The sequence below is a fragment of the Pinus tabuliformis genome, chromosome 8 (assembly GCF_031772625.1).
Source record: "Pinus tabuliformis cultivar Carrire ecotype Pingquan chromosome 8, CPIR1, whole genome shotgun sequence".
Taxonomy (NCBI): Eukaryota; Viridiplantae; Streptophyta; class Pinopsida; order Pinales; family Pinaceae; genus Pinus; species Pinus tabuliformis.
The window spans coordinates 1,972,526,708-1,972,544,450 of record NC_142294.1 but is presented as its reverse complement, the minus strand read 5'-3'; positions in this window follow the sequence as shown (position 1 = coordinate 1,972,544,450).

Here is a 17,743-nt window from a genome sequence, read left to right as displayed (position 1 = left end):
ATCGGGACAACCGGTTCATGAGTACATTTTGGTCTAGCTTGTTGTCAATGTTCGATACCAAGCTCACTAAGTGCACGACCTTCCACTCCCAAAATGATGGCCAAACAGAGGTCGTCAATAAGATGATTTTGCACCTTTTGCGCATGTACAACTCGAAGCATCCATGAACATGAGATGAAATCCTGCCCTATGTCCATCACAGCTACGAAATAACTCTCCATAACTCGACTGGCCACAACCACTTTCAGGTGGCATTGGGATTCTAGCCATTATGTCCCATTGATGTGGCCATGCCATTTGTAGCTCCTCAAGTAGATTCGGCTCATGTCCAGTCTTAAAATGAATGGGCTAATAGCTTCATTGAGCACATACATCACAATCTCTAGCAGGTCCATGACATATTGGACAGAGCCAATGCTAAGTACAAGCAGTGTCATGATCAACATCGAGTGCCACACAAGTTCCAGGTGGGTGAAAATTTTTGGTTACATTTGCAAAAGGAGCGCCTCGTTGAGACTCATCGCAAGCTTTGCCCACTCCGATAAGGGTTATACACCATCATCAAGGCTGTAGGGGACAATGCCTTCAAGCTCATCATTCCATCATTCCTTGGTCTGCACCTAGTATTCAAAGTGGATTGGCGATGACCATTCTTTCCTCCATTGTTGGACACATTTGACATTGTTGAGTAGTTGACACCAACAAAGCTCAACCCAAGCTGAATTGAGCAAGCCATAACTAACAAGATCATGGACACATATATTAAGAGAACTTTCCAGGAGAGGGTCTAGGTATATCGAGTTGTCAAATCAGGCCAACTCCTTCACCAGTGCAAGTGGTTCACGAGGGACCAGGTTCAATATAAATTTCCTCACCTAATGGAGGCTCTACACCTAATGGGGACCATTGCCTCCTAAGGGGGGAGGACTAATCCAAGTGGATATTGGTTTCCACCCGCCTATTCTGCCTAGACCTCCTATCGTTTTGTCAATTTCCTTGATTATAGAAACATTTACTATTTTTAGCTGTTTTTCAGGAACTGAACTTTTGGAGTTGTTTTGACCCCCTAAATGGTGTTTTTTCTTATGTCCACGGTAGGCCTAGACCCATAGGTGGGTATGGGTCTGTGAAAATTCCTATAGTACTCGGACAGATCTTTCCAGTGAGGTATCGTACATGCCAAACAAAGATCATATGACCAAGTTAGGACCCCAGGAAGTTGGTTGCCCAACTAACCCAAATGAGGCCCACAAACTCTTGGCATTTCTTCTCTTAAGGTTAGGCTTTTGGTTGTTCAGAGTTTTCCTTTACTATTCAATAATAAAAATACCCTTCAACCTCATTGTAACATAATTCAAAGTCATGTAGCTACCACATCTCTTCTTAGAGATAAGCTACCATCACCCAAGATAGTTTATTTCCATTTTGTATGTAAGCATCTTTCATTGATATCAATGAAATTAAATTTTATTTATGTTGCATCTCTGTGTTTATGTTTATGTCTTTATTTCGTTGTGTTTCTGCATAATTCTAGATCATATAGTGTGATTTTTGTTTGGTGTGTAAACAATGCTCACTCTTTCATTAAAAATGGTATACATATCATTGTGGGGTTTTGACTAAGGTTAGAGAGAGATACAACACATATGTCACTCACCTTTTACTATTCATAAAATTTTCAAATTTTTCCATATTAGTTTTTTAGTGTTGTCTAACTATCATGTTTTGGATTTTTTGGTTTGAATACCAAAAAATAATTTTGCTCGAATCTTAATATTTTGTTTTGTCAAAAGTTTTTTACTACATGTATTGATTCAACATTGAAAATCTAATTGAATTGTAGAGATTTCACAACTCAAACTTATGATTCTAACAAATTTAAACCATATGATGAGAAACTTCAACAAGAAAATATTCCCATAAAACTTTCGAAAAGTATAACAAATAGATTATGACCAATTTTTCTACTTTAGAAACATTATAGCACCATCAAAATATATGTGAATCTTCCTCCATTCTTTGCAAGTTCAATCCAATTCCAATGCACACCAAATCATTATTAGAAATGAATATGTGATGTGTTCGTTATGCAAGAGTTATCCTATCGGGATTGCAAAGAGCAGCGACACATGTTTCTTGTAGCCAATTAAGTAGTGGGAACACTAAACACCAAAATTTAGAAAAAGGAAATATATGATAAAGTTTTAATGTATAGATTTTATTGTCTATTTAGATGGTTTTTTAAGGTAGATAAAAAATTAAAATGAAAAAATTGATGATAAAAAATATTATTTTTTAAGGTAAAAAAAAAAAATTTAAAATGAAAAGATGGATGAGGAAAAGGTGATGTACCACTTTCATGTTTTATTTTTAAAATAAATATATAAAAATATTTATTCATAATATAAACATTTTATAACATAAATATAGCTCTTAATTAAAGAGTTGGTAAACTTCCATAGGTATCAATTCATAACAAATATCAAAACATTTATTTCATGACACTTCTTTTGTTTCTCAAATTAAAAAAACCATAAAAACTAGTTAAATTGTAAGGTTATTTTAAATTATTATTAATAAAAAATAGAACAGGATCAATATATAATTTAAATATATAAGCCATGGCAACTTATCCCCACTTTACCATGGATTTCTTAATCTATAAATATGTTTTGTTACAATGTGGCAATAGTATGGCCTATCAATACGACAACAAGCCCAAAAAACCATAACTCACATCAAATTACACGTGTTATATGATGTTTCTTAATTAATAAATTTAATTAAAAGGAAAAAGTAAGGGTATAACTACTTTGGAGATAAATCTCAACTTTTGATTGGCATATATTACTATCAATATTCTATAATATTTTCTAAAGAATAAATCTCTAACATTCACCTAATAATTATTGATAATTAAATTAAAATTGTGAAAATGTTGTTTCAAAATATACAAATGAATTAATTAATTAAACTATTACTTCATTAAACTATTTTTTCATGACATTTTTTTAATTAATCAATTTAATCGAAAGGCTGGAAATGACATAACTATTTAGAAATAAATCTCAATCTTTGATTTGTGTATAATATATGATGGAGATTAAATCTGTACCATCTACTTAATAATTTTTTCTAATTAAAGTAAAATTGTGAAAATCCTATTTCAAAATAAACATATGTATTAATATACTTAATAATTAATATAAGAACTTGTATCCACATCTATTTTAAATATATTTTAATTTTAAATATTAAAAAATTAACATATATTTAATAAAAAACCTCATCTTTCACCATTAAATAAATCCAAACTAATATTATTATAACATATTTTTTTATACATTTTTACGTGACAGCGTTAATACATATAAAATTATTTACCATAAAATATAAAATATTAATACCTAAAACCAATTATACAAATATCTTAAATTTGTTCACCCTAGAGTATTGCTATCCTAGAAATTAGAATTACAAATATATTATCATACTAATAAAATTCTGATATTGCAACCATCTCTTTTGTTTTTCTATATTTATCCCAAAAGGTAATGGAAAATTTAAAGTTAATAATTGCTTTTCTATATTTACCCCCAAAAGGTAATGGAAAATTTAAAGTTAATAGGATAAATAGAAGATGAATTTTAAGTAAGAAATAGAAAATTTAAGATTAAGAAAGAATAAAAAAAATATTTGAAGTTAACCGATCAATTTTACGATGTTTAGTTTGAAAGAACTGTTTTGAAATCAATTTTGAATTACTTGAATATAAGAAAATAATTAAAAATATATATAAGAGAAAGCAAAAGTTCCAAGAGAGCAAAAGTTCCATACACTACTTCTAATCAAATCTAACAACGGTAAAAAGAAACTGATTTCTGCAAAAGAATATAAGAAAATAATTAATATATATATATAAGAGAAAGCAAAAGTTCCATACACTTCTTCTAATCAAAGTCACAAAGTCCTTTAACATTTTATTATCACAAGTCACAAAGCAAAGTTCTTAAATTTTATGATCATAAGTAAATGATCAAATGAAACTTCCTACGATTATTTAACATTCACAGGACACTTGGAAAACTTAGACAATAGTTGACTCTAAACTTAATATAGTCACAACATTCACTTTGAAAACTTGACAATAGTTGGCTCTAAACTTAATTTAGTCACAACATTCACTTACACTCTACGACAGTAAATTAAATTGGAAATTCGGTAATAGTCGACGACTCTAAACTTGATCATGAACTGCGCAGTAGCGTTAGCCTTCGACCCCTTCAACTAGAAACACCAACAGTGTCGAAGACCACGTTCAGTGTCGTCTTTGCCTTCGAGTATCTACAGAGCAAACAAAATCACAAAGTTAACAGAGTCTTTGCCTTTATAAATATTATTCTGCTCTCTTATTTAATATTTTGCAGTCACTATGGTTGCGTTGCCCTTGTTTCTGATTGAATTATTTAATGGAGGAATGGCTCGTACCTTGAGGTTAAAAAATTTATAAAATCTTGTAGATGCAATTTTTAATCATGTTTTTGAAGCTGTAAATGGATTTAACAGTATTAAAAATTTCTAAAGCACTTTAAACTATGAAATTTGACAACTTTTATTTAGATTTGAAAAAATGAATATACAGAAATTTCCATAACTTTCAGTGAAAATAAAACATAACCGTTAGACTACGGCCTGCCTATTGAGTTCATAGATTTGTACCTGCTGCCGCACTCCTTCGGCTTTTCCTGCTATGAACGCTGCATTGAATATCTCGTTTTCGTCACCATCCTCTGACCATTTGTTGCAATTTTTTCTGAGCGCATTGTCCAGTTCCTGCTGTTCAAGGCTGCAATGATAAATAACGTTGGCCAATAAACATTTTAAATTACCGATTGCATCATCTGGATTAGAATTATGATCGGTAACTTTCCAGATTTTATATAAACTAATTGCTGCTGCAGCTTTCTTCAGATCCTTGGAGTCGTGCAGCGTATCCACGCAAGGATCGCTGTGATGGTCTTCTTCACCTGCACTTTCTTCCCGGGACAGCTTGTTCATAGTGTCTTTAAGAGGCGTCTTAATCTTTTGTTCCAATAGGTTGTTTGAGCTGGCTTTCTTCCGGTGATTATGTGAGCTTTTCTCCTTCGAATTTTCTGGAGGCTGCATCTTACAGTGCTTCTTCCAAACCTTTTCAAGAGTGTAAAATTCGTTGTCTGCGGCCTCGCTCACTAATTTGGCTTCGGGATCTGAACGGTCAACCATATCCATGAAACAGGATGCTTGACGGTAAGCTTCTATACAAACATTAACCACATCAGAATTAACTCCATTGTAAAAGTAGATGATCAAATGAATCAATGACACTGCTCTCATCTTCCACGAGTTTTTACCAACTGCCTTGAATTGCTTTTCTTCTTCAAGTGAAGTGGGAGCTTCACGTTCTGGGGTCCCTGTTTTGTGTTCTATTAAACTGATCAATTCTTTGCAACTACTTTTCCCATTTTCAATGCCCTTTTTCAAATTATTCTCTGTATTGTCGAAGGCGGATTTATTTGCTCTCCACAGGCTGTCGGCTTTTTCTCCTGGCATTCGTATGGTCTCCAGAGCTTTTTCGTATTTTGAAAATTGATCAGATTTGTTCTTTCTCATTATGATCGGTCGGATCATTCCAAATACAAACTGAGAGAGAAACCAGCAGACCTTGCTAGGGAAGACCACGAGTTTCTGCACCCATTGCAACATGGTGAGTAACAAGGACAGAAACAATCGGCATCTACGGAGATCCTGTTTCTGCTGAACAAGTGTCCTTGTCCAGAAATCTTCCAAGTACAAGAAGCACCCCAAATCTCTGGGAAAATAGAGAACAGCAGTGAACCATCTGAATACCACGACCATGCTTCCCACTACCACGAAGGCACACTGAATCGCATAAACTGTTTTATCAAATGGATAAGGTGGAAGTGGAACGTGTTTCCATTTAACTAGTAATAAGACATCGCAAACTGTGACGACCACTCCAGCGAAAGCACTGAATACTGATCTGGCCATGATGTAGTCAGGCTGGGAGGCACGAGCCACAATCCAAGATTTGAGGACGTGATCTGCAACGTTGTTGCACAATCTGTTTTCAGCAGAATTAGAACAACAACAAGAGAGGGCTGAGGGAACCTTTTGAGACATGATATTTCGGATGGTTTTACCTGCTATGACCGCGCAACTCAAGAGCACAACCAACAATATCATGGCTAACGATAGGGCAATGTAAGACGGTATCAACCATCCTTTATAAGGCCCGCACTGGCATACATGTAGTAATGCACTGAGATAGTCATCAGGAATCTCTTCTTCAGTATATGTTACAAGGAAGTAAGCCTCGTACGTCATATGAGCTATTACAATTAATGCCAATGCTCCAACATCGCCCCATACACTTTTCAAGCCCCGACTCACAATTCCAGGGAGCAAATACGCAATGAATACACACATCATAACTCTCCTGATGTCAGCAAGGAGCTGCTCCCACACCAAAAGAATCCATTGGAGGTCTTTCAAATCTTGGTTGCTTGAATTTCTAGTGACCTGCAGATGATCAATAAAAAGGAGAAATTGGATAGTGAGAGCGCTAAGAACGAGAGCTTGTCCCGGAATCCAAGTAGCCTTCCTTCGAAAGGCCTTCCACACATCCACTAAGACCAAGGTGACAAATATGACAGCACAAACAGACGATGTCAACTCATATCCAGTATAAGAATAGGCAAACGAGTTTAATTCATTCCGAGCCCCTTCTGTCGTCATCCTTTAATACACAACCTTGCAACGTAATCGCGCCTGCAAATGCCTTTTACCCGTTTTGAAGCGCCTTTCAGATCATCGAAATATATGCAGGAGATTGATCAATTCTGAATATAGAAAGGGACTTTAGGTGTCCACATTAACATGTGAGGCACACTCCCCCCAAGTACCTGGTAAGACTGCGGGGCTCTCAAGCCTAGTACTCTAATTTGTGCTTTCGTGGGTCAGCAGCAACGTGAATTATTAATAGACTTTGATATGGGTCCCTCCCATGTGCTCAACTAAGATAGAAGTTTCTCACACTGATTATGATGTTTGTGCCGCATTTGTTTTTACCTAATAATATAGACTGGTTTATAAGAAAATATCTATAATTAAATTTGATAGTGCATTTGGGTTAGAGGTGTAGTCTAAAATATTAGTTTTTAAGTAATTAAAAAAAAAAAAAAGGTAATGTTACATTATTTCAAATTCTTAAATGTGATTTATAATCAAGATCAAAATCGAGAACTTAATTTAGGAATGAAGCTAAATAACATTAAAATAGCTTATGAGGTTTTGGATTGATGCTGAATGTGCCATAGTTCACTGGTTCAAATTCCCCATGGGTGTTTACCTATCAAATATATATATATATATATGAAAAAATTCCAACACTCAAATAGTAATGGTAATATTTCAAATTGAATAAAAAGCATTTTAATCTAACTCTTAAAAACAAATTAATAATAAAATATTCACATATATTAAAAAATTCTAAAAATATAAATAATAAGAAGTGGATAGTAAATTAAATAACCAATAACATTAAATAGTAAAAATTATAAAATAAAGAAAACAAGGAATAAAATAAAGAATGAAGGGTTACTAATAAAATAAAAAACTAAAGTTCAAGATTTGGTTCTTCAATTTGTCTAAATAATGAACCACACTTGTTGGCTTGAGATGCCACAAATAAATAATGATGACCCTTTACGTACACACTGTATCCAAATTTAGCCAGAAATCTAATTATTTCTTTAGTTGCTTTACCGACTATATGGACATTTCACTAGCAACCTCCCATTTCTCATTAAAATCAAATTATTTCTATTTCGGACCCATTAGAAAGGTATAGGGGAATTTGCTTTGCATTTTTGGAATTCGAGGGAACGTCGTTTCACTCCTTACATCATTCTGCTCAATCCCTCGCCTCGTAGTTTAATATTTAGTTAATAACCTTGCCACGGGGCATCCGGAGTTAAATTATTCCGTTAGTTCCTTTAAAGAAAGTGTTTTTTATTTCCTTTACGTACGGAGTGTATCGAAATTTGGCCAGAAGTCTAATTATTTCTTTAGTTGCTTTACCGACTATATGGACATTTCACTAGCAACCTCCCATCTCTCATTAAAATCAAATTATTTCTATTTCGGACCCATTAGAAAGGTACAGGGAATTTGCTTTGCATTTATGGAATTCGAGGGAACCAAATTATTTCCATTTCGGACAAGGTACAGAGGAATTTGCTTTGCATTTATGGAATTCGAGGGAACGTCGTTTCACTCCTCAAACTGTCGTGATTACATCATTCTGCTCAATCCCTCGCCTCGTAGTTTAAGGGTTTTATGATTTTATTAGGTTTATTTTAAATGCGAATTATTTTTTTTTGGGAAATGTATGGTTAATATATAAATAGATTCAAAAGATATGGAAAAATTTTAACATTTAATTCACGAAAATTTAATCATTTAAATTAGTGTAATTTAATTTAAAGATGAAATAGATTTTTTTATAATTTCGCAAAACAATTTTGAGAAAGAATGTGATTTTTTGTTGTTTAGAAAAAAAAATGATTTTTTTTTTTTTTTGTATGTTTTGTTGTTTAGAAATAATATGTTTTTTTGTTATGTAAAATGCATTTTTGAATGTATAAATGGATTGAGCAATCTAAAAATTTTCTTTAAGAAATTCAAATCATTGCTTCTTCAATTACAGGATTGCGAGATCGATAAATCCAAATAGGAAGGTTAATTGATCCTTTCTATTTTGTCTAAATTAGGTTATGAATATGTTGTTTTTTGTTTTTACATTTCATACAGTTAGACTTTCAACTAGAGATAAATGGAAAATTTCCAAACTTGATGCATTTATTGAGTCTCTCATTCATGAGCATGATAAACCATCATAATGGGTTCATTAAAGTCTCCAAATGCACATGCACTTGTCATGCATGAAAAAGGAAAGTCCAACTCAAAACCAAATCAACAATCTAAAGGCAAAGGAAAGGCAAGAGATCCAGATCCAAGAAAGGGAGGAAATCCAAAACCTCTAGATGACTCTTCCAACTCCAAGGGTAAGAAGGGAAAGACATGAAACTCCAACTGTCCTTATTGTAACAGAGGCTATCATCATGAATCAACGTGCATGCATAAGATTGTTGATTTGATGGCAAAGAATCTTCAAAAAAATAATCTTGGTCATCACATTCCAGAAAGTGCCAAGAAGAAGATAGAGGAAAAGCCATAAAAAACAAGGGGTAATGGTCATGTTTTGATTGCCCTTCTTTCTACACCATAAGAATGGATCATTGATTCAAGAGCTTCATATCATATGGATTCCTCAAAGGAATCATTTTCTTCTCTACATGCATACTCGAGACCTCCTATTCTCATGGGGGACAATTCTGCACTTGAAGCAATTGGATAAGGAACAGTGCAATTTGAAGATGGATGTTGTCGACGGTGTTGGACCCACCAACATGTTAGGGGATCTCCCCGGTAAGAAGTCCCAACTATATCTCAGACCGTTTGATGTTTGAAGTGTAAGAGCCATGGCCATGATAAGGACCATTGCATGGTCTATAAGAACTATATTATTGGGGGAGGGCATGTTCCCCTGAAACCAGAGAATAACATTGGGCAGAGTACGAGACCTGCAAAATCGTGCGCTATCTGTCAGGTTACAGGACAACACGCGACTAATAACTACCATATACTGCAGAAGTTTGCACAGACCCCTCAGCATTTTTTTGCAATTTCTATAAATCTGTGGGACATGATGAATGTCATTGTAGAAGGTATGGTTTGATGATGGATAAAACCCATACCTACTGAATGCAGGCAGAAAAACAGCCTCAGGATCAAGGCACAGGAGCAACGTGTGGGGGATTCCAAGGCCAAGGACGAGGAAGAGGCAATGGACCAGGTTTGTTGGGTTGTGTCATATTCTTTCCACGACTAGCCCACGTAATTAACTGGGGGGTTAGAAGGGGGGGGGAGGTAGGAGACCCCCTTCGTTGCGCTAATTGTGTAGCGGGGGGGTCACAAGGGGTGCAGGTAAACCCCACTCTGTGGGGTCCGGGGCAGCGCCCCGGAAAATTTTGGTTTTGGACTCTATGTTAGGTTGGGCAGACCTACCTATGGTTTTGTGCATGAATTTCACACATGGTTTTTGACGCGATGGTTTTTTGTCCATGGTTTTGGACGCAATGGTTTTCAATCCATGGTATTTGATGCTTCGGCATGTATAAATATGTATTGTAACATTGAAAGGAACATAATGAAAAATCAAGATGGTAGTCCTGGTTTTGGGATCCAGGGGAAAATCTCTGTGTATATGTGTTTTATGTGTTATGCTATTGCATTGTTTATTTTTTGTGTTTTAGAATTCGTATGCAGTTAATTTCTGTACGGGGTTAAAACCTACATTTGGTATCAGAGTTGTTTTGGCTTCAAGGGGACGCCTTTGTTGCTGATGGTTTTGCTTGGGCATGTGGTAGACCCTGTTCAGTGGGAGATCTACGAGATCGATTCTGGTGGTGAAAGAAGATGGCGAGCAGTGGAAAGATAGAGATCGAGAAATTTAATGGTCAGAGTTTTGAGTTGTGGAAACTCAAGATGGAGGATCTGTTGGTGGATAAAGATCAGTGGATCGCGATAGATTCGGGTACTAAACCAACGGGAGTGTCTGATGATGAATGGAAGAAGTTGGATCGGAAGGCAAAGAGCATAATAAGATTGTGTGTCTCAAATTCCGTATTGTTGAATGTATCAGGGGAAGCTACGGCAAAGGTTTTGTGGGACAAGTTAGGGACTTTGTACCAATCTAAGTCTCTGGTGAATAAACTGTTCCTACAGAAAAAGTTGAATAACCTGAGGATGAAAGATGGAGACTCGATGACAGAGCATCTGAACGCATTTAAAAATTTCATATGAAGATAAGTGCATCAGTTTGTTGTGTTCTCTACCAGATTTGTGGGATAGTCTGGTTGTTGCAATAGGTAGCAATACAACTGCCTTGCAGTTTAATGAAATAGTCTCATCCTTGCTGATGGAGGAGATGAGACGGAAAAATATGGAGAGCTAGAATGGTGATGCCTTGTCTGTACGAGGACGGTCCCAGAACAGAAACAAAAATAAGTCATCAAGTGGGAGATCTAAATCTCCAGGAAAATATATAAAGGTGGTGTGCTGGAAATACGGAAAGGAAGGGCACTACAAAAGGGATTGTAAATCTAAAGCTCCTGACAAAGGAAAGGGATCTGATGATTCTCCTTCTACAGAGGTGAAAACCACCTCAGCTAAAGGTGGGGATGTGTACTTGGTTTCTTCAAGTACACATGTAGATCATGAGGCATGATTGATTGACTCAGGTGCATCCTTTCACTTCACTCCCCATAGAGAGTGGTTTTGCGAGTATGAGAAATATGATGGTGGCGATGTCTTCTTGGGGGATGATAGGAAGGCTAGAATCGTTGGTCGTGGAAAAGTACAGTTGAATTTGCAAGGTGGAAGGGTTAAAACACTTTTGGGTGTTATGCATATTCTTGCATTGGCCAGAAATCTGATTTCCATAAGCAAGCTGGATGATGCAGGTGTAAAAACAGTGTTCGAGAAGGATACCTGCAAGATGGTTCGGGGATCGCTGGTATTGATGCTAGGAGTTCGGATTGGAACTTTGTACAAGCTGCAAGGTAGCACTGTTGTTGATGGGTGCAACAGTTATGCGGGTCCTAAAAGAGAAGCAAAAAATCTAGTGGTCTCTGGAGAGATGACCATGTTGTGGCATCAAAGGCTTGGACATATTGGAGAGAAGGGCCTTTGAATACTTCATGGTAAAGTTATGGTAGAAGGTATGAGGAATAGCTCTCTCGATTTTGATTTCTGTGAAAATTGTGTATATGGGAAGTAGAATCGGGTGGTTTTCCCCTTTGGTGGTAAGAGGGTGAAATATATATTAAAACTTGTGCACAATGATGTGTTTGGATCTGTGAAGGTTCCATCACTTTAAGGCTCTGGTGGAAAACCAGACAACGAAGAAGATAAAGGTGTTGAGGACAGATAACGGTGGAGAGTCTTGCAACAAGGAATTTGAAGAATTCTATAAGAAGTGTGGTATAGCACAGTAGAAGACTACTCCATACACACTTGAGAAAAATGGAGTTGGAGAAAGAATGAACAAGACATTGATGGAACAGAAAGAAGCATGCTCAGTGGTGTCGAGTTAGGACAGGAATTCTGGGCAGAGGCGGTGGAGACAGCATGTTACCTGGTCAACAGATCACCTTCATCCGCATTGGAGGATAAGACTCCACAAGAGGTATGGATTGGTAAGAATGTTAGGGTCCCACCCTAACCCCCTTATTTATGTCATGGGATCACGTCATAGTCAAGAGTCAATAAAGCCCATATTAATATTTGTAAGTGGTTAACCCGCAATTAATGACGGGACCACAGTTAGTTGCAAATGGGCGGTAGTATTAGATAGATGGTAAATGGGCGGTAGTATTAGATAGATGGTATTAATAAAACCCACGATATTGGCCCGTGGTATTGCATGTATGAGTCATATATAAAGGATAGAGACTCCCTGCGAGGAGTATCCTGTCTTGTTTTGTAATCGAGCTCTGCTCTATTGGAGGTTGCCCCCTCGAAGAGGCCTGTGAACATTTCTCTCTGAGTAATAAAATCATTTCTATTCTGTGTTTTGGGTATAATTTCTTCGCATATTCTGTGTTCTGGGTATCTTTTATTCGCATATTCTATGTTCTGTATTACTTTGCAGGTTAAGAGCATAACAAGTGGTATCAGAGCACTTTCCAGGGCTCGGTGGGATCTCCAAATTTTAGTAAAAAAAAATTTGGCTAGAGACGTGTCCCGGCGTCTTTAAACCACGGGATCTGTCGTTAAGCGCATAAACCTGCGGATTTGGGGAGGCATGCATGCAAGAAATACAAGAGGTGGTCACGTCTGTTGGACTCCCTTGTAACCCCTGTGGTTACCCCTTCGAGTAGTAGCGCATTATACAGAACCGCGCACGGACTATCTTCCACGTACCCTCTGGGTATATAGGAAGCCCCCTAGCTCCCTTGAAACCTCGCCATAGATAAACCTTCAGCCGTCTTGTGGCTACAGTACACCGAGAACAGCACTCGGAGAGATTACTCGCCCGTACGATAGGGTAGTCGGGTTGTACGGCTAAGGGTACGGTCGATCCTCCTTAGTTAGAGCCCTGAAACATTGGGCTGAGTACTATTGTCAGACCCTTATGTATATTGCGATCTGTAGCACCTGACACTCCTCAAGACCATAGTTCCCTTTCTATTAGGGGATCACACATCACCTATTCCAGATCAGCAAGTGCAGCAACAACCGACATCAGTCCCGCAGCTCCATCAGATCAGCAGCAGCAGTTGTTCCACCATTCAGATCTCTCAGATCCACCAGATCGGAGTAGTTGTGAAGGGTTCCTGTCCCTGGATATAATTTTCGCAGGACTTTTGGCCGCATTGACATTCTGAGGATTTGGCCACTGCAGTATTGATCAGGAAGGAGTAAAACTCCGTTAGGAGTTTTCCAAAAAAAAATAAAAAATCTAAGATCTTCTGGGGCGCTTATTGGTGACCTAGCCCATCAAAATCAGGACGACGAGCTGAGCAAGGTGGTACCATTCAATTTCTTAGTCAAAATTTTTTAGGCGGTCCCAATTTTTTTCCTCAGGTTGGTGTATGGTAGAAACTCGCGCTCAAGCGATGGCCAATGAAAGGATCAACAAAATTGAAGACCATGTGCACTCCCTCCAAACTGCGGTGAAGAATATCGAACTTGAGCTTAAAGGAATAAGTAACCAGATACATGATGCACTCCCAAAGGGCAAGGAGCCAGCCCACGAGGAGGCGTATAATGGCCATGAATACCATGAGGGTGAGTCTAGCCACTCTCATCATGTCTGGCACACCCATCCACCACCTAGTCAGCGACCTCCCAAGTTGGATATGCATAAATTTGACGGTTCTCACACGTCCGCATGGCTAGCACAAATGGAGCAGTATTTCCAATTGAATCAGATCGTAGATGAGGGGACTAAGCTTATGGTGGGCACCATGTACTTGGACAATGAACGATGGCAATGGAAGGAATGGCATCAGCGTTGCAATGGACATTTTCAGAATTGGGCCCAATTTGCCAAAACTCTTCGCAGTCGCTTTGAACAGGAAGACTCTTTTTTGGGGCGTCTCACTAAGCTCCGACAGACGGGTACAGTGGAGGAATATATTACTGCTTTTGAAGCCTTAGCCTTCCGCACTAGGGGTCTCACAGATGAGTTCTACATGGAATGCTTTATTAGCGGTCTTAAAGAAGCCATCAAAGCTCAGGTTCTACTCCACCACCCTCCCACATGGACAGAGGCTTTCCAGGTAGCCCGTAAGGTGGAACGTGCATTAACAGCCCAATCCAGCCGCCCCAACTTCCCCGCTAAAGGTCGTCCCGCATAGGCTCCCAATACGACTCAGGCACTTAAGATTCAAAAAGTGTCACCTGCGGAAATGGCCGAAAGAAGGAAGCAAGGACTATGTTACTACTGTGACGAAAAATATTCCCCGGGTCATAAATGCAAAGAGCACAAGCTTTTTCAAATAGATGCCACTGACTACAGCTCCACCGAGGAAGATCCACCACTTGAGGAACCGGAGGAGATCGAAGAAGATAACCAAAAGGAGATTGTATCTGATGAACCAATTATTTCGCTAAATGCATTGACAGGAATTTCTTCCCCTCAAACTCTCAAAATCAGGGGTTTTCTTAAACATCGCCCAGTAGTAGTCTTGATTGATAGTGGAAGTACCCATAATTTCATCCATCAAAAGATCGCTGAAGCAGCACATTGTTTCGTCCGAGCAGTTTCTAACTTCCAAGTCCAGATTGCAGATGGGGGCACAATGAAATGTGAAGGTCGCTGTGAAAATGTCAAAATTCAAATGGGGGATTATCAATTGAAAACCCACATGTTTGCAATACACATGGGGGGTTGCGACATTGTCCTAGGCGCGGAATGGATCCGCACTCTTGGGCCAATCACAATGGATTTCCAGGAGTTATATATGAGTTTTAAGCAGAACAACTCCACACATACCCTCCGTGGACTACAGGCGGGAGCCCCCTCTATCATCAGCTCGCATAGGATGGAAAAATTGTTAAAAAAGGGCCATCATGGAGTGGTAGCTCAATTTAATGCCATCCAGGTAGTAGACACCATGTCTCCACCAATTCATCCTAAGATGCAACAGATTTTAAATAAACATCGAACGGTCTTTGACAAGCCTCATGAGCTTCCACCCTCGCGAGGGGAACATGATCATAGCATCACATTGGTTCCAGGGGCCCAACCCCCAAATGTGCGGCCATACAGATATCCGTTCACCCAAAAGAATGAAATAGAAAAAATCATCAAGGAATTGTTGGAAGCAGGTGTCATTCGTCCCAGCATTAGTCCTTATTCATCCCCAGTGGTCATGGTCCTCAAGAAAGATGGGGAGTGGCGGATGTGTCCCGACTTCAGGGCCCTCAATAAGTTAACAGTCAAAGATAAATTTCCCATCCCAGTGGTTGACGATTTGCTGGACGAACTCAATGGGGCTCAATTCTTCACTAAGTTGGATCTTCACTCAAGCTACCACCAAATTCGCATGAAGGAAGTCGACATTCCCAAGATAGCTTTCAGAACTCATGAAGGCCATTATGAGTTCCTGGCCATGCCATTTGGTCTCTGTAATGCCCCCTCTACTTTTCAGGGCCTTATGAATCACCTCCTCAAACCATATCTCAGAAAATTTGTCCTTGTCTTCTTCGATGACATCCTCATCTATAGTGGCACTTGGGCGGCACATCTTCAGCATGTAGATCTACTCTTGCAACTGCTCCGCACGCATAAATTATTTGTCAAGATGTCTAAGTGTTTGTTTGGCATGGAAGAAGTTGAGTATTTGGGCCACATTGTGGGGCGTGACGGTGTCAAGGTGGACCCCAAAAAGATCCAGGCAATGCAAGAATGGCTTCAACCTAAGACCTTGAAAAGCTTGAGAGGATTTTTGGGTCTCACAGGCTATTATCGTAAATTTGTCCGCAACTATGGCCGCATAGCGAAGCCCCTAACGCAACTCCTAAAGAAAAATTCCTTCTTCTGGAACGAGGAAGCACAACAGGCATTTACCGCTCTCAAAACCGCCATGTGTTCCACTCTTGTCTTAGCACTACCGGACTTCACCAAATCATTTGTCATTGAATGTGATGCTTCGGGAACAGGTATTGGAGCGGTCTTAATGCAGGAAGGGCGACCATTGGCCTTCACCAGCCAACAACTAAGTGGGAGGAATCTGGGCCAATCTACCTACGAGAAGGAAATGATGGCCATCTTACATGCAGTTGAGACCTGGCGACCTTACTTGTTGGGGCGACGTTTCCAAATCCACACAGATCATCACAACCTTAAATATTTTTTGTAGCAACGCCTATCTTCCCCACAACAAAATAAATGGTTAGCCAAAATGCTGGGATATGATTATGAGATCATTTACAAGAAAGGGAAAGACAACAGGGTAGCAGATGCATTGTCGCGCCAATTTGAGGAGGAAAGTACTATGCTCGCAATTTCCCTCCCCATTCCCGACTGGATTGAAGAGGCTCGCAGGGAATGGTTTTCACATCCCGGGCTCTCCCAACTCATTTCTCAATTGCAGGTAGATCCTAATTCCAGAAAGGGCTACTCGTGGCAGAATGATATTCTTCGCTACAAGGACAGAGTCATAATATCGCCAACATGCACCCTCAAAAGTCGCATTTTGGCAGAATTGCACTCATCTCCCATTGCAGGACATTCAGGCTTTCAGAAGACGTATGCTCGCACCAGAAGATCATTTTTTTGGGCCGGCATGAAACAGGACATCCTTACTTTCGTAGCAGAATGTGAGTCTGTCAACGCCACAAAGGGGAAACCGTCAACACACCAGGCACATTACAACCATTGCCCATTCCAGCGTCAATTTGGACGGAGGTCTCCATGGATTTCATTACAGGTCTTCCAAAGTCTGGGAACAAGTCAGTCATCATGGTGGTTGTGGACCGACTGTCGAAGTATGCTCATTTCCTACCCCAACCATTTACACCAACTTTGGTTGCTCAAACTGTCATGGATCAGATCTTCAAATTGCATGGCATGCCCACTTCTATTGTGTCTGACCGCGACCCAATCTTCACCAGTAATTTTTGGCAGGAGCTCTTCAGAATACAAGGCACTCAACTCAAACTCAGTACTTCATATCATCCGCAAACAGATGGTCAAACCGAAGCCGTCAACAAATGTCTAGAAACCTACCTTAGGTGTTTCATTTAGAAAAGCAACACCTTTGGGTACAGTGGTTACCTCTGGCGGAGTGGTGGTACAACACCAACTATCATGCCACCACCAAAATGACTCCCTATGAAGCAGTCTATGGACAACTTCCGCCTTCCCCTACTTCTTATCTCACGGGGTGCTCCAAAGTACAAGCCGTGGATCAACTCCTACAACACCGCGCAACCATGCTTGCCCATCTACGCAAGAATCTTCATCAAGCTCAGAACCGTATGAAGCAACAGGCTAACCAACATCGCTCAGAGCGCCAATTTCAAGAAGGGGATCAGGTATTTTTGAGGC